General features: G+C 49.1%; 1 protein-coding gene across 3 annotated transcripts in view; it reads left to right on the plus strand.

The window, feature by feature from the left end:
* Positions 1-244: 244 nt before the first annotated feature.
* The window catches only part of SGMS1 (sphingomyelin synthase 1), an 80,033-nt gene continuing 52,419 nt past the window's right edge, over positions 245-27,858 (plus strand). For all 3 annotated transcript variants that reach the window (XM_050305659.1, XM_050305665.1, XM_050305664.1), the window contains exons 1-2: positions 245-363; positions 21,159-21,277. The gene's annotated coding sequence lies outside the window, so the exon portion shown is untranslated. The remainder of the gene's footprint in view (positions 364-21,158; positions 21,278-27,858) is intronic.

The following is a 27,858-nucleotide window of genomic DNA, read 5'->3' on the forward strand; positions in this document are numbered from 1 at the left end:
CCATGGGCTGGGATCTGATTCTGTGATGCCGTCAAACAGCGGTTTTCACAGCGAGGAACGGCCTTTCCCTGGGTGCCCCAGGCTTTAAGGAGCAGCGCGGGGAGTTGGGGGGTAAATCCCTTCAGGAACGCGATTTTCTGGGGGCAGCGCTGCCCGCCAGGGACGGACGGGACACAAGATGGCGGCGGGGATGACACGGCGGTCACGTGGCGCGCGGAGCCGCCCGCCCCGCCCGCGGCCGCCACACGGGACACGGGGCACGGGATACGGGATACGGGACACGGGACACGGGATACAGGGCGCGGGGCTGGAGCCGCCCGCACGGCGGCCGCACCGACCTGCACCGAGCCGCGGCTCCGCACGGTGAGTGAGCAGCCAGGCAGCGGCCTCAGCCCGAGCGCGGGGCCGGCGGAGCGGCCGGCGCAGGCCCGGGGGTGGCGGTGGGACGGGACATCGGGGACAGCGGGGACGGCGGGGACGGGCCGCTGCCCGAGGGCAGGACGCGTCCCGTGGGGATCCGGCCCCGCAGCCCGGCGGCGGCCCCCGCAGCCCCGGGGAGAGCGAGGGGAGCTCCGGCCCCCGCAGCACCGGGGGCTCCGGCGGGCTCCGACCCGCTCGGCGGGGCTGACCCAGCTGTGGCCCCCGCGGCACGGGGGGATCTGGGCCCCTGGGCCTCCGCGGGGACTGCGATCTGCTCAGCCCTGGGGGGCTCCGGGACCCCCAGCTCTGGGGCTGCAGCCGATCCCGGGGGAGCTCCGGGACCCCCAGCTCCGGGGCTGCAGCCGATCCCGGGGGAGCTCTGGGACCCCCAGCTCCGGGGCTGCAGCCGATCCCGGGGGAGCTCTGGGACCCCCAGCTCCGGGGCTGCAGCCGATCCCGGGGGAGGTCAGGGCTCCTCAGCTTGGGGGTCTGCAGCGCCCTCAGCCCCGGTACCCAGGAGGGGCTCTGGTCCTCTCAGCCCCGGTGCCTGGTTGGGTCTGTGCCCTCCTTCCCAGGATGCTGGAGGGAGAGGTCTGGTCCTCCCTGCTCCAGAGGCTCTGGGGGACATGGGGTCCGCTCAGGTGGCATTGTGGGGGTGGCCCAGCCCCCTCATCCCGGTGGCTCTGGTCCTTTCATCCTGGGGCCCATGGGACCCCCTCCTCAGCCCATGGGCTCCGGTCCCTGTGCTCGCTGGGGTGCGAGGGCGGGATGCTCCCTGCTCCAAAAGAGGCTGGAAGCATCCGCTGGAGCCGGGAGCAGATCCATCCCATCCCTACGCCTTCGAGGGTCATGGAGGCAACACTGGGGCTGAGGTTTGTGGGGTGGCAGTGGGGACACGCTTGGAGACAGAGGGGCTGGGAGGCAGAACGGGGGTGAGAAGGAGAGACCTCGCCGTCACCGGCACCCCGGCAGGCGGGTGCGCTCCCTGTTTGCTCGTGGAATGGCTTTGCCGATTGCCTGGCTGCAGTATTTGGATTTTTCGGGGTGTATAATGCATGTGGCTGTCTCTGTACCGTGTTCCTCCTGGAGGCCCTGTTTTGATCAAGGCTTCTAATTTATTCTGTCTTGTGTGAAAACCTCATTAAAGAGTGCCTCGGTGCCTCCAGGCGCCGTAAGTACGCGAAGCAAGGATGGAAGGAGAGAGAAAAAGAGTATTATTTGTAAAAAAAAAAAAAATTGGGAGCTCTGCCACACTGACATGGTGCTGCTGGAGCTTGCTGATGCAGGCAATGCCTCTGGAAGCAGAGCAGCAGCGGGATGTGGGTGAACGTCCTCGTGTCACTTGGGTTGGTGGCAGCGTCGGAGCCTCGTGGTGTGGCGGCACATTTAGCGACGATTCCTTCAGACTCCGTTCTCCTGCTTCAGGTCCACGTGGATGGAAGTGGTTTCTGTTGGATTTCATGCCCGCCTGTGAACCAGTACAAAGTGCAGATGTGACACCTGTCAGCTGAAGTCAGTTGGCAATGCTGCTGTGGATCTTGGTGGATTTGGGCTTGGCTGTGGTTTTTTTTGGGGAGCGGGTGTTGCACTGGAGTGGCATTCTGGTTTATTTCCAGTAGTATTTGGTCGGGGTTGGAATTGCTTCAGCTTTGTGATGTTGTTTAGAGTTTGGAAAGAGAGCTCAAATCTCCCCAGCTGGTGGCAAACAACAAATAAAGGCTACTTCTACAATATGGGTAATAAACCCTAGTTGAATCCAGAGAGATTGCCTTGATTTTCCAAGTTTGGGCATGTGGAGCAGAACTAAATTCATCCCAGACACCTTTAAACTGTGTTTGTGATCTGTGCAACAAGCTGTGATTCCCGAATCGTTTATCACGCTTCTTTCGCCTTCCACAGTATCAACCTGCAGACAACGTGTCTCCACATGTTAATTAGCTTTTAACGTGACACTTACACATTGAACAAATCCAAGTAGGTGGATCGTTTTTCAGGACTTGGAGGTCTTAATGGGTATTATTTGGACTACTGAGTGTTAACGGTTAAAAGGCAGTGGTTTGTTAGATACCTGTTCTATGTGTATCTCTTAACACTTGCCAAGCTTGAATAGGTGCAGCTTTTAATTAAATAATTAGCGAGTTCTGCTGGAACTGAACATGGGGAGGGAGAACACGCTCACTGTGGGTGATGGCGACTTAAAAATTTCTTCCCTGTCTTCTGGTTGCTCAGCGTTGGTTAATTGGTGCACTCAATACGGGTGGCCTGGGACTTACTCAGATTTAGTAGCAATTTCAGCATGGCCGTAAGGAATGGCTGTGGAATTAAAGGCTTTTTAATTGGGGCAGCAGGACATCCTGAAAAAAAAAAAAAAAAACAAAACCAGAAAAACAAAACTGCTTAAAAATAATCCAGACCCTTGTTTGGGAAAAGGCCGGTTTGAGTTAAAAAATAAATCCTTATGGCACCATCAAAACCCCAAACTTGCACACGGGCTTGAGGGCTGGTTTTGTTGGACGTGGCAGGAGGTCCCTCTCTCCCAGTGTGGTTTGCAGGGACGGGTGTAGGGCAGGAAGGATTTTTAAGGCTACTCAGCAAGGTAGGTCCAAAGTGTTCTTTGCTGAAGTAGAGCAGAGCAGCCGAATGCTATTTTAATCATAATTCAAGTGCAACACATCAAACCCAACTGCAGTGCTCTGAAGTAGAGGTGAGCTTAAAATGAGCTCAAAACCCTGCAGTTTGAGAGGTTTTCTTGGAATCTCATGGTCACGAACTGAGCTCCTGCATCCTGTCAGTGTTTTCCAAGGGATTTTTTGGTGTGGTTGCAGGCTTTTTTTTGCTCCCAGGACACCAGCAGAGAGGCAGCCCTTTGGAGGGCTGGTGTTGTTCATGGGATTGGAAACTCCAGCTTTTAATACAGCTTGAATTCCCAAAGTGTGCAGCACCATGAATTATTAAATCCCGTCCTCCCGCATCCCCAAAATGCTGGGGAAATGCCAAAGAATGAGGAAGGCTGCAAACCTACTGGCTTTTTGGGATGCTTTCATCTCAGATATATTTTTAAATTATTATTATTTGGAAAACCTGCTTATCAGAGGCAGTGTTTGGTGCAGGTTACTTGGGCTTGGTTTTCATGGATCAAAAGGACATCCATCTTAATAAGCTACTTACGTGTAATTAACTGTGTGGTTGGGGCTTGGAGCCGTCTGGGCTAGTGGAAGGTGGCTCTGCCTCTGGTGGGGGTTTGGAATTAAGATGGTCTTTAAGGTCCCCTCCATCCCAAACCATTCTGGGATTCAGGGGTTTAAACATCTCTAAAATGTTTGTCTGTACTGTTTGTGGTCTTATCAAACATTTTAATGCAGTTGAGAAGGGTGGGTGGGAAACCCCCAAAGTACCGCAGGAGCTTTGTTCTGACAGTGCTTGGTCAAGAGCTGATAAGAGAAAGTCTAATTTTGGAGGCTACCACGTGTCTCTTAAAGAAATGCAGCTTTTAAAATGTGGTCACTGCTGTTGCTGCTCTTTACAGCTCACTCATGCAAAGCAGAGAAGCAAGACTTGAGTGGAACAGAACATGTCCTGTTGATGCTTCCTTGGTGTGCTCGTGCGGGTGCTGCTCTGGTATCCAATTACACATCTGTAATCAAAGAAAAACACTAATAAATCTTTATTGGGAAAGCATCTTCCCTGGGTTTCGCTTGTGCTAATTCGCTTAGATTTAAATGAACAACAACAACAAATCTCCCCCTGCCTAACCATGACTCTAAAGCTGTTTTTCTCTCTGACTTCCCAGCGTGGTCTGCTTTCTGTCTCCCTGATTTTGAAGCTCTTTGGAGGTAGCTCTTGCTTTATTTCAGTAGAATTGAGGAGAAGCTTATTGTCACTTTAAAAAAAAAAAAAGACTTCAAGGAATCCCTGAAGTCCAGTAGCGTTGGGTTTTTCTAATGGGGGGGAAAACCGGCAGCTTTCTTCCCAAGCTGGGTGAGACACTCCTTTCTGGAGAGAAAAGCTTTTGCAGCCTCTATTTAAGAAGGATTTTTAATAGCTGTCATCTCCTCCTGTCCACTGCAGCCTACTCCTTTAATTTCCTTGACTGAAAAAGAGCATCACAATTTGGAGTGTGTTACTGTCTCCCTTGCTGGTCCATTAGTGTATTAGCTTAGCTCCGTGCGTGTTGAATGCCACTAAATGTCACTTGCAGATTTAATGTTGGGAGCGCCGAGATTTGCCGCTAATTGAATTTAAAGTCTTATACTTGGATCTGTTCAAATGGCAGATGGAGACAATTGAAATGTGTGTGAGCTGTCGCAAAGCTGCTCTCGCGAGTGGCTCCAGCAGTGCATTTGTGTAGATGCAGGGGGAGACCCTGAGCAGACACATCGGGGTTTGGTGGGTTTTTAGTGTCCCTTTCTATATTACAGTGTGGGGACAGCTGGCAAAATCCATTATGCTGAAAGTCTTAACGCTTGACGTCTGCTCAGGGTCATTGTTGACACTGACTTAGCCTTAAATACTTCTGTAAAAACGGCAAAGATTATGGAGCTTTTCAGTTCGATGTAATTCTTCTCCAGCCACAGTTTTAGGAGAAACGTTAATTGTTTGGACTGTTGGTCTTAATTGTCTGTGGGTCTGACTTCTGGGGTTTTTATTCACGAAATTAGCACCTTTAGCACCTGGGGATTTGGCCTTGGAGGGGTTTTGTTTGGGGTGTTTTTTGTTTGTTTTTTTTGTTTGTTTTGGTTTTTTTTCGTTTATTTAGCAGACAGTCTGCACAAAACCTCTGGCATTTAACACTTCTTTATTCTTCAACTGAGCCCCTGGTGGTCTAGTGGTAAAGGCGCCGCGCTATCACCGCGGAGACCCGGGTTCGATTCCCGGTCAGGGCCACTCCCGGGCAGGTGGGGCTCGTTAGCCCTTAAAAAAGGCAACCCATCTACGTCCTAAGGACCTCACTGCTACCGTCCAAGCTCGCTTGGCCCCGGCAGATGAACCTTAGGATTAAAGGGTGGGCTCAGTTCAGCGCACACTGTGTCTCACCTAAAAAATCCAATGCGCAGGCTGGAAGGTGTAAAGACCTTCCCCGGATCTTCGCTTGCGAAGACTGGCCATTAAATTCTTCAACTTCAGCCGAATACCCAAGGATTGAACAGACACGAAAACAGGAGACCTTCTTACTGCGGTGCTTTTTGAGAGGTAGAACGTTAAAGAAATTACCCTTCATTGGAAAAAGAGTCGTGGAGATTGTTCCTCGGCTTTCCAAGCGGTGTAAATCTGCGCCTCCCTAGATAGCACAATGCTTTTAAGAAGTTTGTCTTGAAACACTTCCATTAAATCTCTCGATACCACGCTTTGACCTTCTGCCACTGAGCTGGCATTTCAGACGGGCTTCTGGCACGAGCTCTCCTGCCACTTTCAAGTAAAAATTTATCAGGCATTGAAAAGTTTGACTCTGCAGCCGAGCACTGTGCCAGGCTGTAAAAGCCCTATTTGTACACAAAATGGATTTTCGCTTGCCAGGAGGGCCCGGGGAGCGCTTCGGGAACTGCGGGAATGGCTCGGAATCTACATAGTAATGAAACGGCTCCATCTAAATCGAGCTGTAGCTCTCAGGTCTGGGCTTTGTCTTCCTTGTGCCCCTGCTCTTCTGCGGGGAGCTTTGCATAGTCAGGTTATATTGCTCTGGAAAACTTGGTCGGGAAGGTGAATTTAGAACTATTTGAAAGGCTCTAAAATGGCTCCCGCTGTTAGGATGATGAAAAAGACCTTGAGAGCTCCTTGAGGGTGATTGCTGCAGGAATACCTGCCTGGCCATGCACGCTCCCTGCCCAACCACGGAGTCACTCCAGGGGCCTTCAGGGCTGTGAGACAGAGAAGCTGTGGCTGCCCCTGGATCCCTGGAAGTGTCCAAGGCCAGGTTGGACGGGGCTTGGAGCAACCTGGGCTGGTGGAAGGTGTCCCTGCCCATGGCAGGGGGTGGGACTGGATGAGCTTTAAGGTCCCTTCCAACCCAAACCCTTCTGAGATTCTGTGATGCTTCCGGGCTCCAGACCCGCTTGCTTCAACTGGGAGTGAAATTCCAGCGCTGGTGGATGGTTCGGGAGCTCAGGGTGAGCTTTGAGGAGTGTAAAGTGCCAGCGGTCTGTAGACGTTGAGTGTCTGGGGAACTTTTGGTCGGATAATTAAGTGAAGAAGACTTAGAGGAAGGAAGAAGGAAATCCGTGTTCTGAAAGGGCTCAGGTTGGGAGTTTGGGGGGGCTGAGCAGAGGAGGGGGAGGTAGGTGATGTTCAAAACACCACTGTGAACGAGGCAGGAGCAGAGAGAAAAGAGAGAATGCAGCCACGTGAAGGTCCCTCCTAAATGACTTGACAGAACACGTCCTTCTCTTTCCGCGGGTACTTTCGGGATGCCGGGATAGGCATTTAATGGAGCCGTGGGTTTATGGAGACTCTCGGCGCTGGGAGAAGCTCGTGTTTGCCAAAAGCAGCACTCGGAAATGGGCTGGGGCTTCTCATCTGCTCTCCGTGAAACACTGCAAAAGCCTTTCTTTGCCGTAATGAGCAATTATCCGCAAATTAACAAACTCCTTGTCAGGCACCGCCTTTGTTTCTGTGCATGTGCAATTTCCTAGTTCAGGTTTTCTCCCCTTCAAAACGTAAATAGATGGGTTTTCAAACGACGTTTTAAACACAAAAGCAGGGCCCGAGGAACCTTTTATCAGAAGGGGATAATCTGAGTTCTGATAGTTTGTGCAGAGTTTTTTGGGGGAATGCTGGCAAGAAAACGAGTGCCTGTGATGAGAAGACACAGCCCCATCTAGGCACGTGTCCTGTATCCAAGCATTAGGATGTTTTTGAGAGGGAATGCCAGAATTCAACCATGAATTCAGTGGCTATGAGAATACCTGTGGAGACAACAATCCCAGGCAAATTTGTGTTACCTCCTGCTCAGAGCAAAACGAACCTCAAAGGAACATCAGGTTTTTCGCGGTTCCCTTGGGTTTTGAAACTCTCCAAGGATGGAAATCTGTTGCTGGAAGAACCTCCTGTGGGCTTTGGGAGACAGCCCATCCTGCAAGCCTCACTCAGTGCCAAGGTGGGATGAGAGTGGAGGAGAGGGAAGAGCCTGAGGCACAAATAATATTTGATACAGGAGCACCAGGACTATGGGATAGAAGGCTGTTACTTGTTCTCTTCTCTGTGCCTGTCCAGCTGAGCTGATGTTTTAATGAACTGCTTCTTAAATATCTTCATTTCTAATGGGTGCTGCTTAACTTATGGTCCATCAGGGCACAAGTGAACTGGCCAGAATCATTTATCACTGCCTAGAGGGAACTTTCCTTGGCCATTTTATGGAGTGACTGCCAGTCTTTAAAATCCTTTTATGATTCCTCCTGTCAGACTTCTCCTTTGCTGATATCACCCAGTGTGCTTAAGAGGTTAAAGCAGATTGTTTGCACTAACTTTGTAACCCCCCTCCCACGTTAATAGTGCTCTAATGCTGCCCATTTGCAGTTGGATGGGAGGAAATATTTAAAACAATTGTCCACTCTACAGAAATGTTTGTTGGCATCGTTGATTATTGTGTCTTGTGATCAGTGATTTTGTTTCCGTGTTCAGGACATCCATTTAGGTCTTCTGTGGTCTGAAAGCAGCCTGTGTATTAGAAATCCTAGGGAATTGCTGTATTCCTTCACGTGGTTCCTCTGTTGGAGCTGTGTGTTGAAATTCAGCCTGCAGGATGTGATGTCATGCTGCTAAATTAATGACCTGCGTTTGTTTGCAGGTTGGATAATGAAGCCAGGCCCTTCTGCTCTGAGCCTCCAAAAAACTGTGAGGTGGAGAATGCCTTATCTGTGCTTTGCAGCACGGGTGTTATGGGGTGTGAGCTTTGCATTCGTGCAGGGAGATCCTGACACCACTGACAGCTCTGGGGACACTGAGCTTTCCAGCCTCTTCCAAGGTGAAGGTTCCAAAGTCTGGCCTCGTCACCTGTGTGCAAATTAAAAAGCCAGATCAGCTTGTTCACTGTAAAAATCCAAGTCATGTTTTGAGTTTGTTCACCCCATTTCAAGAAAATACAGTTTGTCTAGACTGCTTAATAAATGTAATTATAATAAACTATATCTGAACACTTTAAAGCACAAATAGGTTCAGAAAGACAATTTTTACACTGTGTGAGAAGGATTCGTTTCTCTTGTGACTTGGGTCAGGGTGAAGCCTTTATATCTTTCCTAGGTAAGGTGCTATTGCTTGTCACTGCCATGTGTTTCCAGCTGCCTTGGGCACGGTTGGACATTGTGGAATCTGTGACACCCCATCCCTGGAAGCGTCCAAGGCCAGGCTGGATGGAGCTTGGAGCAGCCTGGGATAGTGGAAGGTGTCCCTGCCCACAGCAGGATGAGCTTTAAGGTGCCTTCCAACCCAAACCATTCCCTGATTCTGTGCCCACTGGAGATGAACCCCTTGGTTTCCTAGAGTGAGAGAGACTGGTGTGTCACTCTGAGCTGGTTGTGGTGGCACAGGGTGGCTTGTGGCAGGCAAAGGCTTCCCACCCTTGGAGCCAGGGGAGGTGTGAACGCCTCAGAGCTCTGAGCTCTGATCCCTATCACTAAATCCCTGCTTTTAGGTTCAGAGGCTGCAGATTTTCCTTCCCAGGGAAACCAAAGGTTGGGGTGCCTCTGTTAAAAGGGAGCTCTCTGGGCTGATTTAATTCACAGAGCTGGTTTTCCTCCCCCCGCCTTCTCTTGGTCTCCCCGTTTCCAGTGTTGAAGGGTGTTCCTTGGGGTTTTGGAGAGGTGCACTGTGGTTTACCTGGCAGAGGAAGATCTTATCAGGAGAGAAACAGGAGCACAGGGAATGTCACTAACGGGCCTCTTCCAGGTCTGTGCCATGAAAAAATACTCATGGCAATATTTGCACCCCTGGAGTGGAGTAACTCCTGCAGGGACTGTGTCGGCTGTGTCAACAAACTTTGCTTGTGACTGATGTGTTGTTGATTTTGATTTCCATTTGAAAACACACCGTGAGAGGCATTTGTGGGACTGCAGAAGATGGGACTGAAGCGGGTGTTGCTTCTGTGAGTAACTCAAGGACTTGCTAGTGGTGAATACCCAGTGCAGTGACAGGATGTGTGCAGACAGCTGGAAACGCTCAGACTTGCTCGTTTCCCAGCCCTTTCCTGAATTAGGACAGTTGGGATAGAGCCCTTTGCAGCCTCAAATGCTTGTGGGCGTGTATTCCAGTGTAACGCTCCTACAACAGACTATTCCACCTTAGTGCAACTCGCTGCTATCCAGAAGAAGTGCTCAGGTGCCACTGGGTCTCTCTGCCTGGGATTGCTGGATTTTGGGATGCTGGAGTGCAGCATGGCTGTGTATGGCTCTTGCATCCTTTTGTCTTTGCTCTTCACGTTGCTGACAGTCACTGAGAGAGGCACCACAAACTTCAGCTGGCAGGGAGGAAAAGCCCATTTATTTCCACCAGCACTGCGGAGTGAAAAGTGAAGTGTTTGAGGAGCTGAACGTGCTGATCTTGCTGTATTTTGAGGCTTAAAAATGGGTGAAGAATTAAATAAAAAGAGGCATGATTTCTTTAATGGACTCTCCGGTGGCAGTATTTTCCTCTTCTGGTTTTGAGGATTTGTTCCCTTTCCAGGACTGCTCTAAGAACATTTCATTTTTCATAAAGCAGAAGTGAATTACTCCGTGGACATTTATGTGAAGTGACTTGCTGGGTGCTGAATAACCTACATATTCTATTTGGGCTGTGCTTTTTAGAAACGGAGCGTTCCGAGTCAGCCTCTTAGGAGAGACAGATTGTCCTGCACGATTGTCTTGAGCAAAGCACCTTTCTGCTTTTAATTGGTGTTTTTTATTGCTGTGATTTCCATTGGCAGGGTGAGGGCAGCACCGCTCCTCCAGTGCCTCAGAAAAGTGGGAAGAGGAGGAGGAGGAGGAGGAGGAGGAGGAGGAGGAGCAGAGCTATTCCCTTATCTGGAGACTTTCTTAGGTGCTTACGAAGCTGTGCACTTAACTTATTCCTCCAGGTTAAGTACTGATGTGCAGCAAAGCCACACGTTTTTGAAGCACAACATTCAATTGAAGGATTCTCAGCGTGACTTGGCAAATATTCCCAAATTAAGTTTATCACCTCTGGTGGTACTTCTTATCCTCGGAGGGAGGAGAGGTTTGTACAAGGCTCAGAAATGCCGCTCAGATCAGAAATCACCTCTTGGCACAGTCCCTGTGGCCTTCCCGTTGCTCTTCCAAGCCTTCCTTGTGTTCATTCCCACCTCCTCAAGGCCCTGGCTTGTCCTGGGAGCCCCAAGCCCTGTATTTGGGAGTTGGTGAGAAGGGAAGGGCAGCTTGAGATGTAGACATTGAGACATTTGCCAGATCAGTCACCTGCTTTGTCTGTGCTGCTAAAATACAGGGATATCGCCCTGGCAAGCACTGTCAAACTCCGGATTCTCCCGTCGTGCTCAGATGCAATTAATTGCCTAGAACTTTCATGTCGAAGATGAAAACGCTGTAGATAGTTTGTAACAACTGGCAATTCGGTGTTGGGAGCCTAAACTGAAGGCTGGGTTTTCAAAGTGCCGAAGAAGGAAACAAAGCCTGGCTTGGTAAGGTGAGATTCAGAAATTTAGGGCCTGTGTTGATTTTAATTTTGTATTACAGTTTATACAGAGTTGGGGTTTTTTCTTTTTAATTAATGAAACTGCTTTTGCAAGGCGTGTCAATCCATCTGAAATCCTGCGTAGGCAGACCTACCTGTTGAGGGCAGGATCTGCTCGTGCTTTTGGGATTTGAGATCCCCCTTTTCGCAGTTGAGTTGTGCCATCGGGTTGTTTCCCACCCTTCCCCCAGCCGGGCTGCTGAGCAAACACCCCTCCAATTTGGGGCCACGAGGGACTGGGAAGATGCTTTGCCACACTTACTGCCCCTTCCTTTAACACCCAAAACGAGGTGCGAGGGGGAGGAGGGAGGTTTTTTTTTTTGTACGTGCCTGGATTTTCTCCTCCGCGAGGAGCCAGGATAAAGCTAAAAGCGGGGGCATCCCACTTGTGCTCCCACCCGGACCACGCGTGTCACCGTGCCGTGCCACAGCGTCCTGCTCGCTCTGCGGGACATCAGCCTGCACATTTACATCCAGCAGCGCCGCCGGGATCGCACTTTCCAGCCCTGCTTCTCCCAGCACGCCTGGGATGAGCCTGGAGTCAGGGATGAGCCCCCCCCGAGGGCAGGGCAGGGCAGGGAGGCACAGCTGCCTGCAATTCCTGCCGCCCCTCCCTCCCTGCCGAGGGGGTGGTCACATCCCAGCAATTAAAAGGAATTAGCAGGCGTTTGGTGAGCTCCGTGACTTTGCAGATGGCTGTTGGAGGGAGGGATTCTTGCTCCCGACCCTGAGGTGTGTCTACTTTTGGAGCCTGTAGTTTGGGGGAGGTGAACCCAGAAACCACCTTTTTTTTTTTTTTTTTTTTTCTTCATTTATTTCTAAGGACCTGGGTGCTTAAATTCCGTGCTTGCCTTGGGGACTGAAAGCAGGCAACTCCAACCCCAAATCCTGTGAAGCAGGACTTCTGGGTTGGTGTCGCGTTGGGCTGTCCGACAGAAATGGGCATAAACAGCCCATTTCAGACGGGTTTGTTTATTGTCGCAGTTCGGGTGTGTTTATGGTACCAGTGCTCATTTTGGTGTTACGTTCCTGTTATCCCTTTGGAACAAGCTACAGTGGGGTCTTTGTGCATTTGGGAGTGAGAGTGACTCCTTCCTCCGGAGCACGGGATTTCTCTGCAGCCCCAGCAGCGCTTTTGCTCTTTTATGGAAGGTTTAGCTCAATTTTCCTCCCTGTTTTCTGTGGCTTTGTAGAGAACATATGTTGCGCTTTGTTCGGGTCAGATTTGCAAATACATTGGAGGAGCTCAGCTTTTCTCTCTCCTGCCAAATGAGAGTTGTTTTGTTTTGTTTTTCCTTTGCACCGTTCATAAATCCTCTGGTGAGCTGTTGGGGCTGGAAGGGGCTGTTTGGCGTTTCCAAAGCGAGCGGAAAACTCGAGTAAGGGACGAGTTACAGGAGGCGGCCTCTCAGAAAGGGAAGCGGTGCAAAAGCCAGCGGGGTGTGCCTTGTTCTCAGACTCGTCTGGAAGAGATGATCAACCCCTCACACCTGTCCAGGTGCAGCTTTCAGGCTCCCATCCTGGCGTTTCTAAGAGGAGCATCCCACACCAGGGAATTCCATTCCTCTCACCCTCTGATCCTGGAGGGATTCGCTCCGCCTTAAGGCGCAGGCTTGGCGAACTTTTGCTCTCAAAAAGCGAGCTCTGGAAGGATGCTTTTTTTTTTTTCAATGGAATTTCTACGTGAATACCGACTGTTTGCCCAAGGCCTGGGAGGTGACCATCCCTTAAGGTGTATTTAACCGCATAGGACGGTTGTTGCCGCAATGCCCGGAAGAGACGAGATTAAAAAGCAATTACTGTAGCCTTGCGAGGCTTTGTGTGGTCCAGAAAATTCCTTTTCCGAGTTAAATTCCTTTCCCGAGTGGATGACTTTTAGGCCAAGGCAAAGGGTAGAAAAGTTTAAGTACGTGGAACAATTTCTTCTGCGACCTGTGGGAACCTTTGAAAGTTGAAATAACTTCTGTAGCTGGAAGTTTCCGTTTATTTAATTCTGTTTTGCTTCCTTAGGGCTCAGCTGTACTTGTTTTGTGTTGCAGGCGAACCTGAGTTAGTTTATTTATGGACACATCGTGCTGCTCTCCAACAGAGATGACCCTCAACTCCCCCCTGCACTTAGCAAGTCATCTGCCACTTGTTGGGGGTGTATGTGTTAAGCCTATTTAAAATATCTTCCTGAGTAAAGATAATTTGCATCACACTAGGCACGTATCAATGTTTAACACAGAGCCACTGCTGCCCATTAGCCGCTTTTAAACGTTGTTTTCTGTGGTAATTAAACAACACGTGATTCGCACAGGTGATCTCCTAACTCGACTTTGGCTTGCAGCAAATGGGTCAAGTGCAAATCCAGCTTGAATTCCTTGCCCTCAGTGTATTTTTGTGCGGGTGTCTCGTTTATTCTTTACGTTTCAGTGGCTGGAAGAATCTCTTTTCCCGGGAGACTCCAGTCAGTGTGGCAGGAGAAGAAGAAAATTCCTGCTGAATTCGGGGCGCGGGGCGGGTGACTGCGGGGACTTCGAGGTGTCTTGACCAGGGGTTTGCTGCTGAACTGCTGTGTGTTACAGCCACGAGGGAATAAAACACTTCCAGCACACTGAGAGCAGAACCTCTGCTTGCTTGGCCTCTGGAGAGCCAAGGAATAGGCCTGGTTTGTGGGATTTGGGAGCAGGCTGCTCCTCAGCAGACCCAGCTGTGGAATCCAGTAGTCCCAGAGGGCAGGTGTGGATTGAATTACTGGGCCATTACCTGGATGTGCTGCTCTGGTGAGCTCATCTGCCCTCCTCCTGCTTCCCACTGATGGCTGTGGCACCGACAGAATTAGCAAAAAGCAAGATGTAAGACAATTTCAGTGTAATAGCTGACAGATCCGCTGCTTCACTCCTGCTCTGCTCAAACCCTGCCTGTAAGGGGCTGTGAGAGGACTGTGAGATGTGCTTGATTTGCTTAAAAAATAAAAGGCCTCACTGTGAAAGATGCGGGGGAAGGAACTTAAGAAAGAGCTTCACCGACTTCTGGATTCTCACCCCAGAGATTTCTGGGCTGAATGACCACTCAGGAGTCACCTGCTCAAAATTCCTCCTCGGTACCTGACCCAGCTGGTTCAAGCCTATTTTTCCCTATGAAGCAAGAGGCAAAAACCCAGTGTTTGCTCTGGTTCACAGGGACCACAGAATCATTTACCTTGTCCCCCAGCCCAGAGCACTGAGTGCCACGGCCAGTCCTTCCTGGGACACCTCCAGGGGTGGGGACTCCAAACCTCCCTGGGCAGCCCCTGCCCATATTTGATCACCCTTTCCATGAAGAAATTCTTCCTGATGTCCAACCTGACCCTCCCCTTTGGCAGGCAGGTTTTGGGATGGCGACAGGCTCTTTGTAAGCAGCTTGTGGCTGTGGGGAAACCACGTGTGTGAAGGTGACATCCACCTACCAGTAAAAATCTTTTTGCCCTGACTCCAGAAATGCTGAATGCGAGGTGAAGGTGTAGCTATTGTAACAAAACACGGGGTGGAAATGTCTCTTCCTCGGTGTTTCTGAGTTTGCTTGCAGCTGTTGTGCCTGTGCCCATCCTTTGTTTCCCTCCTGCATCAGAAGTTAAAATCTAAAAATAAGCTGTGTCGTGCGGAGGGGTGGGAAATGAGATAGCACAAGTGATTTCACGTTTCATCACTGCGTGTCTGCCCTGTGCTGAGAGGATTTCTGCTGGTCAGGGAAACTCTGAGTGGTGCAGGCTGTCATCACCCAGCTGAGGCTGAGCTAATGCTCCCTTGCTCTCTGGCCTGCTGTTAAATCAGACCCCAGATTAAAAAAGGGTATGAAGCAACTTTGCCTGTTGCTCTTTGCACTGACTGGGCAACCCGGAGTAAAATCTCTGCAGCTTTGGTTTTTTGTTTTGTTTTGTTTTGTTTTGCTTTTTCAATTTGCTTTTAGTCTAAGACTTGAAAAGCTTGTGTGACTTGCTGCTCTTGTAGCTCGTACCTCAGGAAGTGCTGCAGGTGGGTTTGTGTGTTGCATTTAGGCAAAACAGCGAGTTTTGGCACTTAATATGCCTGGTGTAACTGCTTTCCTCCCTGGTGTAAGAAAAAAACTGGAAAATGAAGTCTGTTTGATTTGAAATTGTGGGATATCCCTCCTTGGTCCCGTCTTGATCTTGACTCTTCTTCAATACTGAGCAGTAATGCACCTTTTGGCTTTTTAAAACAAGAACTGAAATTATCTGTATTCTCACATCCAAGCTGGGGTTATTTCTCATTATTTCATGGCTCTCATCAGGGACCTGTGACAGGTTTACTTACTTTGGTTTAAACTCTTGAACCTCACCCAGTAATCTTGTATTTGGGTGTTGCACAAGCCTAGGCTTGAAAACCAGTCTTGTAGGGCTGAAGTTTAACTTCATGGAGGGTAAGCAGGGAGCTGACCTAAGTTTATTCCAACTTTACTTTACTTTGGAGTGGTTTATTTTTTGGTGTATTGGATTGTCTGGGTTTCACTCCTTGCAGCTCTGTTTGTCTGACCACACCAGACACGTTCCATCCTGGAAGGCAGGAGGGGCGAGTGAAGCTCTGTGTGGCTTTTTTTCTGTTTGTATTTGGGTAATTCTACTTTCCTGGTGTAGGTTGAGGTGATAAGCCCATGGATAAATTAGGCAGCTCATGGAAGTCAGGACCTGGTGCAGAGCCAGCTCTTCCAGTTGGGAATTTCCTGGCGGGGGGGACAACTAAACCATATCCCAGGAAAAGCAGGACCTGGAACTCTGGGATGGTGAGCCTGCAGAGACAGATAAGGAGGCAGGGCAGGAAAATGCACGAATTGATAACTGCTGCAGAACCAGTGGAGTGGGAGATAACTAGATAACTGTCCCCACCCCCTCCAAAAAAATTCTAAAAAAACTCCTTTGCAGCCCATTACTTTCCTTTCTGTCGGTAGCTTTGCTCCAGCAGAACCGTCTTTTCTGGCTGGAAGGCCCTAAGGAAGAAAGTTGCTGGCAATATCTGTAGGAGTTGTGCAAATGCTGAAATCTGGGTCTTGCTTTAATGTTTCTCGGAGCTTAAATGTTTTTGGCTAAACAAAGCGTCCGTGTCAAGTGCTTACAGGCAGCCTTTCCCCTGGGAGTGGGATGCAGCCATCGGGAATGCTGCAGTGGGAACAAGGACCTCTCCAGAACTGAGGGTCAGGAGTGGGATGTAGTGGGGCAGCGTGTCATAATCTAAATGTTCATTTTGATCAGCATGTCACATTCCGGGCCATTTCTTGTATGGAAAAACTGCTGGCATCCACAACCAGAGCGTTTTTTTTTATTTGTGGAACAGTTTGCAGTAGGTTTTTTTTCTCCCCCTGATTTCCCCAGAAAGTTGCTGGGTCGTTAAGTGGGAGCCCCCAGAAATGTGCTTGAAAAATCTCAGGAACCCACTGAGATAAAGTTTGTTTCTGTATAACTCTGCTTCCAGAGGAAAAAACACATTCCTGGTGGTTGTTGTTTCACGGTGAAGAATTCCTAAAACCTCTCCCACGTGTTATTACAGAGGGGAGAGTGTTCCCAACCTGTGGATTGTAACGTGCTGTCTGGGAGTGAGTGAGAGCTGAGGGAGGAAAACACATACAGAGCAGTTGAGCTGCTTTTACATGTTGATGTAACTGATATAGCAGAGCAGCTTTGAGGGTTGGTTTTTTGTTTTGTTTTGCTTGTTTTTAATTTTTTTTAAAAATGTGGTTATAATAAAAATTACTGTGAGAAGCTGCAGCGTATTTCAAATTATTAATATTTTCTAGCCTGGTCATAGCTTGCTTTTTGTAGAATTAACTAAGCTTTTTCTCTTCTAAGTGTCTTCAGGTTAATCTGGAAAATTCTGAGCGTCTGACCCTTTGAGGGGGGACAGCTGCAGATATCAGTGTGTCACTTCCCAGGGTCCTGGCATCCATGTGGTGCAGAGGCTTCCAAGTGTCTCCTCTTGGGGCCAGATTTGTGGAGAGGAGAGGAGTATGTCCTGCAAGGTGTTTTTTTTTTTTTGTTTTGGAAGGATGAACATCAAAGGAGGTGGAGAGGAGGTCTGAGAAGAGGAATGATTATTTTGGAAACAGGGAAAAAGGTTCATTCTGCTGCTGGAGAGGTCAGGTGTGGTCAGGTCAGTGAGAACAGATCTTGCTGATGGACACGATTGTGTTGGTGTAGATGGTGGTAATGAGTTTTATCAGTTTGGGACACAAGGAATGAGTTTGCAGTTTGCTGGCAGATTTTGCTACCGGATTTCCGTGCAGGAAAGATGGAAGGGATGTCTCTGGTTAAAAATGTGTCCTGAATCTTCCAAAACTGGAAATGAGAGCTGAGAATATTCTGCTCTTTTACAATTGAAGACAAAACTGCAAAGTGGAAGTCACTCTTAAGAGCAAAAGCTGGTGTGGAGAGTGGTGTTTAATGGTTCCCTATGTGGATAAACCAAAGGGGGATAATGTTTGGATAATGTTTCCTTGCAGACCCTCTCAGGTGTCCATTGTTGGCTGGATGATTTTATTGTCTCCACAGGAAGGGTGCAGACAGGAGCAACTGTAGATTGGGATCAATTTGCAAGATAGTTCAGTGATTAGCAGGCCTGTGGAGATGCTTTTTGGTTGGTTTTTTTGTGTGTGTGTGTGTGTAAGCACTACATTACAAATTTAAATGGCTTCCTATGCTTAAAGAATTAACTGTGAGGATTAAAGTGACATCTCAGACGTTGCCTGAACGTTCTCTCAAAATCCCTTTCCACGTCGTCTCTAAATCAATTTATTTGATTTCTTTAATCCACAAACCAACTGGGTTGGTGAACAACGATCTATATAGGCTGAATTTCTCCAGAGCATTTTTAAGGAGTACTTTAGTCTGGCAAAGGAGAAGCAAACGTGGTGGGGAATGAAAAAAAAGAGCTGGTGAAATGTGGAAATAGCCTGTGCTGGGGTGTGAAATGAGAATACTCCTCTCATCATCGAGGTGCCTTGTCAAAGAAGCGGTCATTAGCTGGTTAATCCAGCCTTCACAGGCATTGCTGATCCTTGCTGGTTATGCTGGGTGAGAAAGGAAGACAGCAGCCTACTGCTGGTGCTTCTGCAATGGTGCTGCTTGAAGGAACGTGTGAAGTGGGAAAGAAAGGATGTCTGTGCTGATGGACAGGCAGAGTTTCACTTCCCTCAAGTCTTCCAAGGTGGCCCTCAGCACTCAGGTGTGGCCACTTAACTCTCCTAAACCATATGGGTGGTTGGTTTGCTTGTGATTCCACATGGATAATGAGAGTGGCGTTCACCTGGGAAACATTTGAACTATTAATAAAGGAATTGTGTGCTCTTTCTGGAAATCCTACAGGTTTCCACTGGCTGTAATCTCTTCAAATGCATTAATCAGAGATGCAGCTTTGACTCTGAGCCTGCTGCAGGCTGAGTTTATTAGATCAGGTGTTGTAAAATGGTGAATATTTTGTGACCGAGCCAGCCATGCTCTGGAGGGTGTTTTGGTCCTGTTGACTGGTAGCTCTTGGCTGTGTTGTGACACAGAGAACAAGACTGGCAAGTAACTTCAGGCATTAATCTTCCCAGCATCAAAACCTTCAGAGTTTCTTCTGAGCTGTTGCTTCTGTGTGAAGGAAATCCTGTGGCTGTCGGAGCGAGTGGTGGCACAGACAGAGCTGAGCGTTGTCAAGGCTAAGATTGGGCCAGGTTTTTCTCGTGCCCTTCTGGCTCCTTATGGCTCAGCAACTCCAGGAACTGAACTATTTCCACAGGGATATTAACAGTTTGAGGAAACAGGGCCCTGAACTCGGCAGCTCGTAGCCCAGCAGAGCAGCAACCAGTGCTGTGCAAACACAAGGGCCTTCCTCGGGATGGAGGAGTTTGGCTCGTTGATTTGGGTGAGACAGACCTTTTATTTTCTGAGAAGCACAGGACAAATGTCAGAGCTGGTCAGATAAGACGAGGCAGTGCTGTGCATGCCACGGGAAAGATAGGAATGGGCTCTGATCAAACCTTGCTGCACAGCGGAACGGGTGGTACCCCGAGCCAACTGCCAGCGTGAATTCCTTCTGCTGTCTTCTAACTGGCCCAGAAATAATTGTGGCTGTGGCAGGAAACGTGTCTTTACGGGGTCTGTGTGGCTCTGTAGGGAGAGGAAGAGGCTGCAGCGGGGCTGGAGCATCTCGTGGTGCTCAGCAGCACGAGCTGATTCACGACTCGCTCATCCCAAGTGTGTGTTTACATCTGAGCGCCAGTTCGTGCTCCGGTGTCTCTTCAGAGCGGGGGGAAATGTCCTTCCTAGAACGGTGGGCATGCAGGGTTTGGAGCTTTGATGCAGGGAGGGGTGCAGCAGGCTGGTTTCCCTCAGGTCACGCTCTTGGCACGTTTTTTTTGGGGTTTCAGGAAACTTGGCAGACGAGCGAGCGTGACACGTTGGGGAGGGCGGCTGCTGTTGTGAGATAAGAGCCGGTCACTCGTGGAAACAGGGCTTGCTGGGGGGTGTTCAGGGGATGGATAACTCCTCTTGGGTTCTGTCAGCACTGACTGGTGTTACTGCAGTGCTGCAGGAGGACAGCAGGGCTTTCACTGCCCAGCTCATCCGCTGGCAGCATGCCCCGGCTCCATCCCGACGGACAAAAGCTGTTTGACTTCCAGCCTGGAGCACAGAGGAGTCTGCTGGCTGGTGGGTTCACCCTTCCCTTCGAAGCACTTGGATGGGTTAATCTCGAAGATGAGGCAAGACTGCAGAGGAAAAACCAAAAAGCAAATTTCCAAGTAATCCTAAACACAGCTAAAAAGGAGTCTGGGAAAGCAGAAGTGCCGTGCTTCCTCCTGCCTGCTCCCTGGCAGCCAGGCACTTGGATTTGGTTCTGTTTCAGCAAGCACAATGAGAGTTATTTATTCCCCCTTCCTCCCCAACCAGTGTTTTGAATGGGAATGGATGAATTGCACTTGTCTGGCTGATGTGAATGGAGCAGGGAGACCTTCTGGATTTCCCTTATCTGAAAGGGAAGGTTTAATTGGAAGAACCCTACAGAGTGCAAGGGGTTGGTTCTTTTCTGAATTTCTGTCCTGCTTTCGTCTCCTTTGGAAGCTGGAGGGGGGTTGGATGTCGAGTGGATTTGCTTCCCAGTGATGGGATTGAGTGGGTTTTGTGCTGCTGCTGGCTCTGTTTAGCTGTGCAAGAGGTAAGAGGGCTGGAAGGAAACCTGTTCCCTGGGTGTTGGCCCTGTGCCTTTTGGTCTTTAGCTTCTGGTTTTGCTCCATGCAAGGTGCTGCTTCTCTCTTGTGAATGATCTTGGTTATCTTGAAGATTATCAGGAGAGGCTTTCAGCTTATTTGTCAGCAGAACATCTGGTGTTCAGAGCCAGGGTGACTCCACCAGCTCCCTTCAAAGCAAACCTTGAGGTTTACTCCTGTAGTTTGTGCTCCATGGGGCAGATGTGTGTCCCAAGAGTTCTTCTGCTGGATTACTCCTTTAGTGAAGGAGAAGCTGCTCCGTGGTGCCCTTGGGCCACATCAGGGGGTCACTGGCCCGTTTCTTGCAGCTCCATTTTCCACGTTGTTCACAAGGTGGTGGTTTCATCCAAACCCCTCCTGTCAGGTGCAGGCTGGCAGGAAAATGAACCTGTATCCAAGATAGACTTCTGTGGGAAGGCTGGTGCTTGTTGGGGGATAGTGGATGCCACTGAGTGGAATGAGAAGCACCTCAGCCCTCCTTCAGATCCCAAGAAAGCTGCTTGTAGGCCTGCTTGGACAGACACAAGGATCTTCTTTCTTACTGGGTAGTCCTTTGGGAAATACTATTTTTTAAAGTTGTCTTTGCCTGGAAGTGTCCAAGGCCAGGTTGGATGAGGCTTGAAGCAACCTGGTCTAGTGGGAGGTGTCTTTGCAGGGTTGGAGCTGGATGATCTTTAAGATCCCTTCCAACCCACACCATCTGTGATCTTTCCTGTATATCCCAACTATCGGTACACCTTGAAGTCCTCTTCCCACTGTAACAACTGCTGATGGTTTATTGAAGGCTTGCTGCCAGCTCTGCTTCCTAACATGTCATTACTTTTATTTGTTTGGTGGTTTTTGGACAGTGACTCTCATGCCTGTGTGAGAAGCAGCAATCAGCAGGTCCTCTGAGCTTCGACTCTCGTGTTCATGACGAGTTTCTGAGCCGATGCATCCAGTGCTCTGGGTAGAAAAGCGAGTTCAGGTGAGTAAATGAGCTTTGCATTTTCAAGCACGTGGGTTTTTGCTGTGTTTATTCAGTGCTTTGTTTACTGTGACCTGAGTTTGGGCAAGTTCTTGGTTTGGATTTGGGTGGGCAGATACCCATTTTCCTTTGGATATCACACAGACTGCCAAACTCTGGTATTAAACTGTCAAATCTTAGGGAGAGGCACCTGAAGGGTCATTTAGATCAGTTCCTTTTTCCTGCTTCCAGGTAAAGGTGACTAAGAGCAAAACTTGGGATGATGTAGGTTGTGGATAAATGCTCCCCAAACCCTGCTTATAAGGAAATCTTTGCTGTTGAAAGTGGAGTGATACACTGGGTAGAGAAGCGGACTGGTGGCTGGAATACCTGTTTTCCGTTCCCAGTTCTGGCTTTGATGCAGGTGAATGACCTGCAGAGATAAAATAAATGGGGTGTATGGCCTTTCTTGCTGCTTGTAGTTGTGTTTTTGTCTTTTAATAATCCTCTGGAGCTGCGTGGGGATTTCCTGAAAGGCATCTCGTAAGATTTGTCGTGGTTTTGTTGGGTTTGATCCTTGCTGGAAAAGCTCCGTGACCGATTGAAGAGTTGGAGGGAGAGGTGTAGTAAAAATCAGAAAATAAAATGGAGCTACTGGGCATAGAAATTGTGAGAAAGAATGTGTTTTGAAAGCTGTTATTTGTTTGTGTGTAGCCCCAGTGACCAACACACTGAGTGAACAAAGTCCCTTGCACCTCCCGTTCCTAGTTGGGAAAGCTGTTGCCTTTTTCCCCCCAAGTGCTTTGGAATATTAGTGAACCTGAACTGGCTGATCCTGAAAGGCTGTGGTGAGAGACAGAGCAGAAAAGCAGCTTTCAGTTGTGATTCTTCCTGATGCAGTTGTGATTTTTTTTTTTTTTTCCTGTGGTACCCTGAGGAAATTTGTTTTTGGAAGAGTTGGTTTTAGCCCTTCTGTGGCTGTCCCGGTGTTTCAGGTATGTGGGTCTCAAGGGCTGATTAATCAAAATGTTGAGTGGCTTTTTCACAGAAATACCACCAGGAATAATGAGAAAAACGCTGTGGCTAAACATCAGTGCTGCTAAAATTGAGGGAACTGATAGTTTGGGGTTTTTTTTTTGCATGTTGCAGGTTGGGTGAATTGGTCTGAGCAGTTTTTTGGAGCTGCTGCTTCCTGAAAGCTGCACCTTTGTCACAGTGGTTCAGGACAATCTGTAATATTTAGGCTTGTTTTCAGCAGCCGTGAAAAATTCCTGTTTTCCCCACCCTCCTTCAGCTACATCATTATTAAGAGCAGAAGATGCTTTTAGCAGACACCAGGAGCTCCTGTCACTGCACCCAGTACACAGGCGTGGTGAATAATGCAGTGACCTATTACTTCAAGTTTAATTGCGGGTTGAGCAGCAACAGGTGCAGTGCAAGAGGCTGCTTTGGAAAAGATTCTGAGCAAAATGTTGTGGGGTCTGTGTTGTTGGGTTGTTCCCTCTGACCAGGGCAGGGATTGTCCCTGTGCTGTGCCCAGTTCTGGGCCCTCAGCTGGAGAGAGGAGGGGCTGGAGCGTGTGCAGGGAAGGGAATGGAGCTGGGAAGGGGCTGGAGCTGCAGGAGGGGCTGAGGGAGCTGGGGGGGCTCAGCCTGGAGAAAAGGAGGCTCAGGGGGGACCTTCTGGCTCTGCAATCCCTGACAGGAGGGGGGAGCCGGGGGGGTCGGGCTGTGCTCCCAGGGAACAGGGACAGGAGGAGAGGGAACGGCCTCAGGCTGTGCCAGGGGAGGGTCAGGTTGGACATCAGGAGGAATTTCTTGCTGGAAAGGGTGGTCAGGCCTTGGCAGGGGCTGCCCAGGGAAGTTTGGAGTCCCCACCCTTGGAGGTGTCCCAGGAAGACCTGGCCGTGGCACTCAGTGCTCTGGGCTGGGGGACAGAGGTGGGCATCGGGCACAGGGGGCACTCTGTGACCTTGGAGGTCTCTTCCAACCTCAGTGATTCTGTAATTCTGTGGCATAGGTTGTCATTTATATGCAGATATTCACTTGCTGGTGCCTTTGTGTCTGGAACCTCTGATACTTGTGTATTTATTTCAGTGTATGTGTATTTATTTCAGTGTATGTTGTTCTGGACCTGGGGGGGATCACAAAGCACACGGATAACTTTTTGCTGAGATCCAGGCATCTCACATAGTAGACTATCAAGACACTGATGTCTTTTCAATGGCTTTTTTCTTTCTTTCTTTTTGGTACGAGTATTATTTTTTTAAACAGAGGAAAAACATCCCTTTCCTCAATTGTTCGCTTTGCAGAACTCGAGCCTTAAAATAATCCAGGAAGCCTTTTGTTATATAAATATACTCATCCTCCTCCTTGGCACAGAACGTGCTTGCTAGAACTGTTTGCTGAATTCTCTCTTAAAACTTAAATTTCAGTGGCTCTGAAGGAGAAAGCCAGGGCTCAGAGAGCAAAGCAGGCACTGATTGCTGTGGAATCACAATGTAACAGTGGTGTGTAAAGCAGACAGAGCAGTGCAGAACAGTGGCTTTTGTGCCTGGAACTCAGTTCCTGCGTCTCAGGGATTTTTTGTTTTAGCTTGTTGCAGCCAGGTGTGCTTATGCCTCCCAAATTTAGCTCCACGGGAACAGGGCCTGGGTGTTTGTGCCGTCTTTGGTAAATATTTGTGCTTAAGTTGGTTGGGCAGAAATAGAAATGTGTGTGTGAATGCAGCAAAGGGCTTGGAATGGTTAAAAGTAAATTCCAGTGCAGACTACTCAGCAGTCAGAATTCCCAATTAAATGGGCAGCAGTTGGCTAGAGCAGATGCTTGAAAAGAAAATGAACCAAAAAAAAAATCAGCACCAAAAAAAACCCCCAGTACCCACCACCACCAACCAGCCTCCCCCCTGGGAAATGTCAAATAATCATTGTTAGAAGTGGTGACTGGTTTCTGGGTGTTGTCTTGTGCGTGTCTGAACACCTTTGGGGGGAATTTATGAGTCATGTGCAGAACTGAATGTGACTTCAGGAGTGTTTCTGTGTCCCCTGTAGGCCACGAGTTCATCGTGACATGGACTTTTTGAGTGGTACCTCTGCTTTGCTTCAGGCCTGAGCTTGAACAGGTTGCAGTATCCCAGAGGAAGCACTACCTTACTGCCCCTCTGCAAACAGCTGGGAGCACCTTTTCCAACCTGCTGCTGGCTTTGTCCTCACACTCTGAGAAACCATGGGTGTCCTCCTCAGCTCCTCTTGGGCTCCTCTAGTAACCTTCAGGTTGGACCTGAAGAATCAGGAGGAATTTCTTCCTGGAAAAGGTTGTCAGGCCTTGGCAGGGGCTGCCCAGGGAGGTGGTGGAGTCCCTGTCCTGGAGGTGTTCAGGGAAGGACTGGACATGGCGCTCATCCAAAACCTAAAGGTCTAAATGGGATTTTGGAGCAAAGGTTGTGTGTTCCCCGTGTTCAGCTTGGCTCGATTGTCTTGGATTTTGGTAAACTTCCCAGCTGCTTATTAAATAGCTTGGCTGGCTCTGTGCTGTTGATCATTTCAATCTTGTCTCCTAAATTCATTTGCCTTCAGACACGGAGCTGCTCCCCTGCTTCTTGGAAAAGGCAAGGGATGTGCTGGCAGGAAGTGGCTGCACTTAATGAAAATAGGCTGTACCTGCTGATGATTAATCCTTAACCTGAAGAAGAAGGAACCTTCCTTTTCCAGCTTTGTTGCCTGAATTAGCAGATGATTGTTCCTTTGTCCCGAGGCTGCCCCGGCTGACTCTGAGATTGATTCATGGCTTAGGGGCCCCAGTAATAGGATTTCCCGTCAGGGTGTGCTCACCGGCCCTCACAGGGCTTCAAAGGGAAAATGGGTTTCCCCTCTTGCTTTGCATCCTCTTGGCTTGTGCTCCTTTTGGCCTTGGCTTCATTTCTTTTACTCCCTGAGCCTCGTAGACGTGAGGCTTCAGCTGGGACTTGATGGTTGGTGCCATCCCGACTCGTTTCAAGTGTCACATCCCCTCCCCAGGATGTCTGGGGACAGGACAGGCCGTGCTCTGCTAGGGTTCAAGTGCTTGAGGAGTGAATGTAAATGAATTTAGTCTTTATTTGAAAGGCTTTGAGCTACAGCACAGCTCTTTTGCAGCTCTTTTTGCTCCCTTTGAAGGCTGAGCAGCTGCTGCTGAGCTCGGGCTGTGCGTGACTGTTCCCTTCGCATGCAGTTAAAACATCAGCGATTACACTGACGTGCAAATGTTATTTTGTGCTGAAGTCATGCTGGAAATAGTTCAAAATGTCTTGTTTGTTTGGATTCACCATCTCGCTGAGCCCTAATCTCGTTTGGCTCTCTGGTTCCTGTCTGGTGTCTCTGCAAGCAGCAGAGCTGTGTTCAGGCTGAGCCTTTCGGGGTACCCGGGCACCCTCTGGGGCTGCACCCCGGGAGCCACAGGCTCTGGGGGCAGCACTGCTGGGGCTCGTGCCTTTTGGGAAGCTGCATTATTAGTCAGTGGTTTCCCCCCCAGCTTCAGTCAGGGATGCAACAGGTTGAATTACACCCAGTGCCCCTCTCAGGGGAGACTCCCCCTGCAGAGCTGCCTCCAGCCCTGGGGAACAGCCAAGGGCCTGGAGTGCCAGGACAAGGGGGAATGGCTTCTCACTGCCAGAGGGCAGGGTTGGGTGGGATACTGGGAAGAAATTCTTCCCTGTGAGGGTGGGGAGGCCCTGGCACAGGTTGCCCAGAGAAGCTGTGGCTGCCCCTGGAAGTGTCCAAGGCCAGGTTGGACGGGGCTTGGAGCAACCTGGGCTGGTGGAAGGTGTCCCTGCCCATGGCAGGGGCTGGAATGCGATGATCTTTAGGGTTCCTTTCAACTCAGACCGTTCTGGGATTCAGTTAAATAGCTCTCTCTTTCTGGACAAGCACTGACTCGTTAGTTCCTAATTTTAATGACAGATGCAGTTCTTTGAAATGACTGCATGGTTTAATTTTAAATTTATTTTCATTTTTATTTTCATTTATTACTCAGCAGATAATATGTTTATTGGGATTCTTGCACAAGGAGCTTTGTTGCAGTTCATTCCTGAAATGTTTTTGCCTGTGTTTTCAAGATGCATGAAATCAAAAAGGTTTTTTTCCTGGCCTGTGCTGTCCCCATTCCCAGTGAGTAGCTGAAAAGCTGTCAGCAACTGTTTTGACAGATTTCCATGTACTGCTTGGGAAGACAAAATGTTACATTTAACATACTTTGCTCCCTAGGGATAAGTGGCAGAAAGACAAGGGCCCTGCTTTGGACAAATGCTGCTGTTATTGGTGTGTGTTATCCAGGTTGCTCCACGTGTTTTGGGAATGCTGTTGCTGATCCAAATCAGGTGATGCAGCTGCTTGTGTCTGCCCCCTGCTAAAGGTGTTGGTGCTGTGTGTCTGGCACAGCACAATGCCCTGCTGTGGTGCTGGGCCCTCCAACCCTGTCTGCTCCAAAAATAATGACCTGGCCTGAAAAGCACTGAAATGGAGCCAGCAGCAGGTGCAGACTCGAGCACTGTAGGTGAGGCAGAGGTGGATTAACAGGTCTGGGCTTAGCAGGCAGCGAGGACAGCGTGCAGCTCGCCTGGAATCAGGTGCACACCCAGCCTGCCCTTCATCTTTCGGTCTTGTGTGCAGCTCCTCAGCTGAGTGCCAAGGCACCATCTCCAGTTGTGCAGTTCTGCCGATGTGTTTGAAGTCCCCAGACAGCTGATCAGGCAAACCTGCTGCTAAATGGATGATCTGATTGCCGGTGAATGCCGTGATCACAAACATTACCCTACATCACAGGAGTGATTTGAAAACCGGTGTGTACTCCTCGAGCTGTCAGTCGTGCTCTTTCATCTACAAATGCTTGTGCTGAAGCTCGAGTAACCCTCCCTGTCAGCAGTTAGAGGGTGTCTCTTCCTGCCTCCAGCTCCTTCATGTAGCTCTACGTGGCAGTTTAAAAGCTGTTTACAAAGAACATGAGGCAAGTCACTGTTGCAGCTGCTGTTTCTCTGATAAAGCAAGGGGAACTTTCTGCTCAGAACCCCTGTGAGCTACAAGGTCAGTGAAGCTGTTAAGCAACAGTTAGTTACTTAAAAAAAGAAGAAGAAAAAGGGCAGTGTTTTGTTTCTCTGCACTTCCATATTGTTGGTACTGTGTCAGGAATTAATAAATAGAGGTGACCAAAGTGCGTGTTTATATATTTATTTGATTATTTACAGTGCACAAACAGCTTGAGGTGTGTGGAGGAAGGCAAATGCACGGACAGGGTTGTGGTTAATTCCTTTTTCTGGAGTGGAATTTCTACTCTGGTGGAAATGAAGTTTTGGAACTGAGAAATGTCGAGGTTACTGCACTTTGCAGGCTCTTTCCTGTCTCTGAAGCCTAATGCTTGTTTCCACAACACTGGCAGGATGCAAAAACATTACTAGTTTGGGGTTTTGTTCTGCTCTTGGGAGGCTTTTTTTACTGAACTTGGAGATCCTTACACTGAAAATGCCTGCAAGGTCAAAGTGCTGAATGAACAAATATTATTAGTGAAGTAGGAGAAAACAGAACAACCTGCTGTAAAAAAGAAAATAATTTAAACCCCCCCCCACCTTTTTCT

This window comes from Myiozetetes cayanensis, unplaced genomic scaffold (genome assembly GCF_022539395.1).
Source record: "Myiozetetes cayanensis isolate MyiCay16 unplaced genomic scaffold, myiCay2020 scf10, whole genome shotgun sequence".
Classification (NCBI taxonomy): domain Eukaryota; kingdom Metazoa; phylum Chordata; class Aves; order Passeriformes; family Tyrannidae; genus Myiozetetes; species Myiozetetes cayanensis.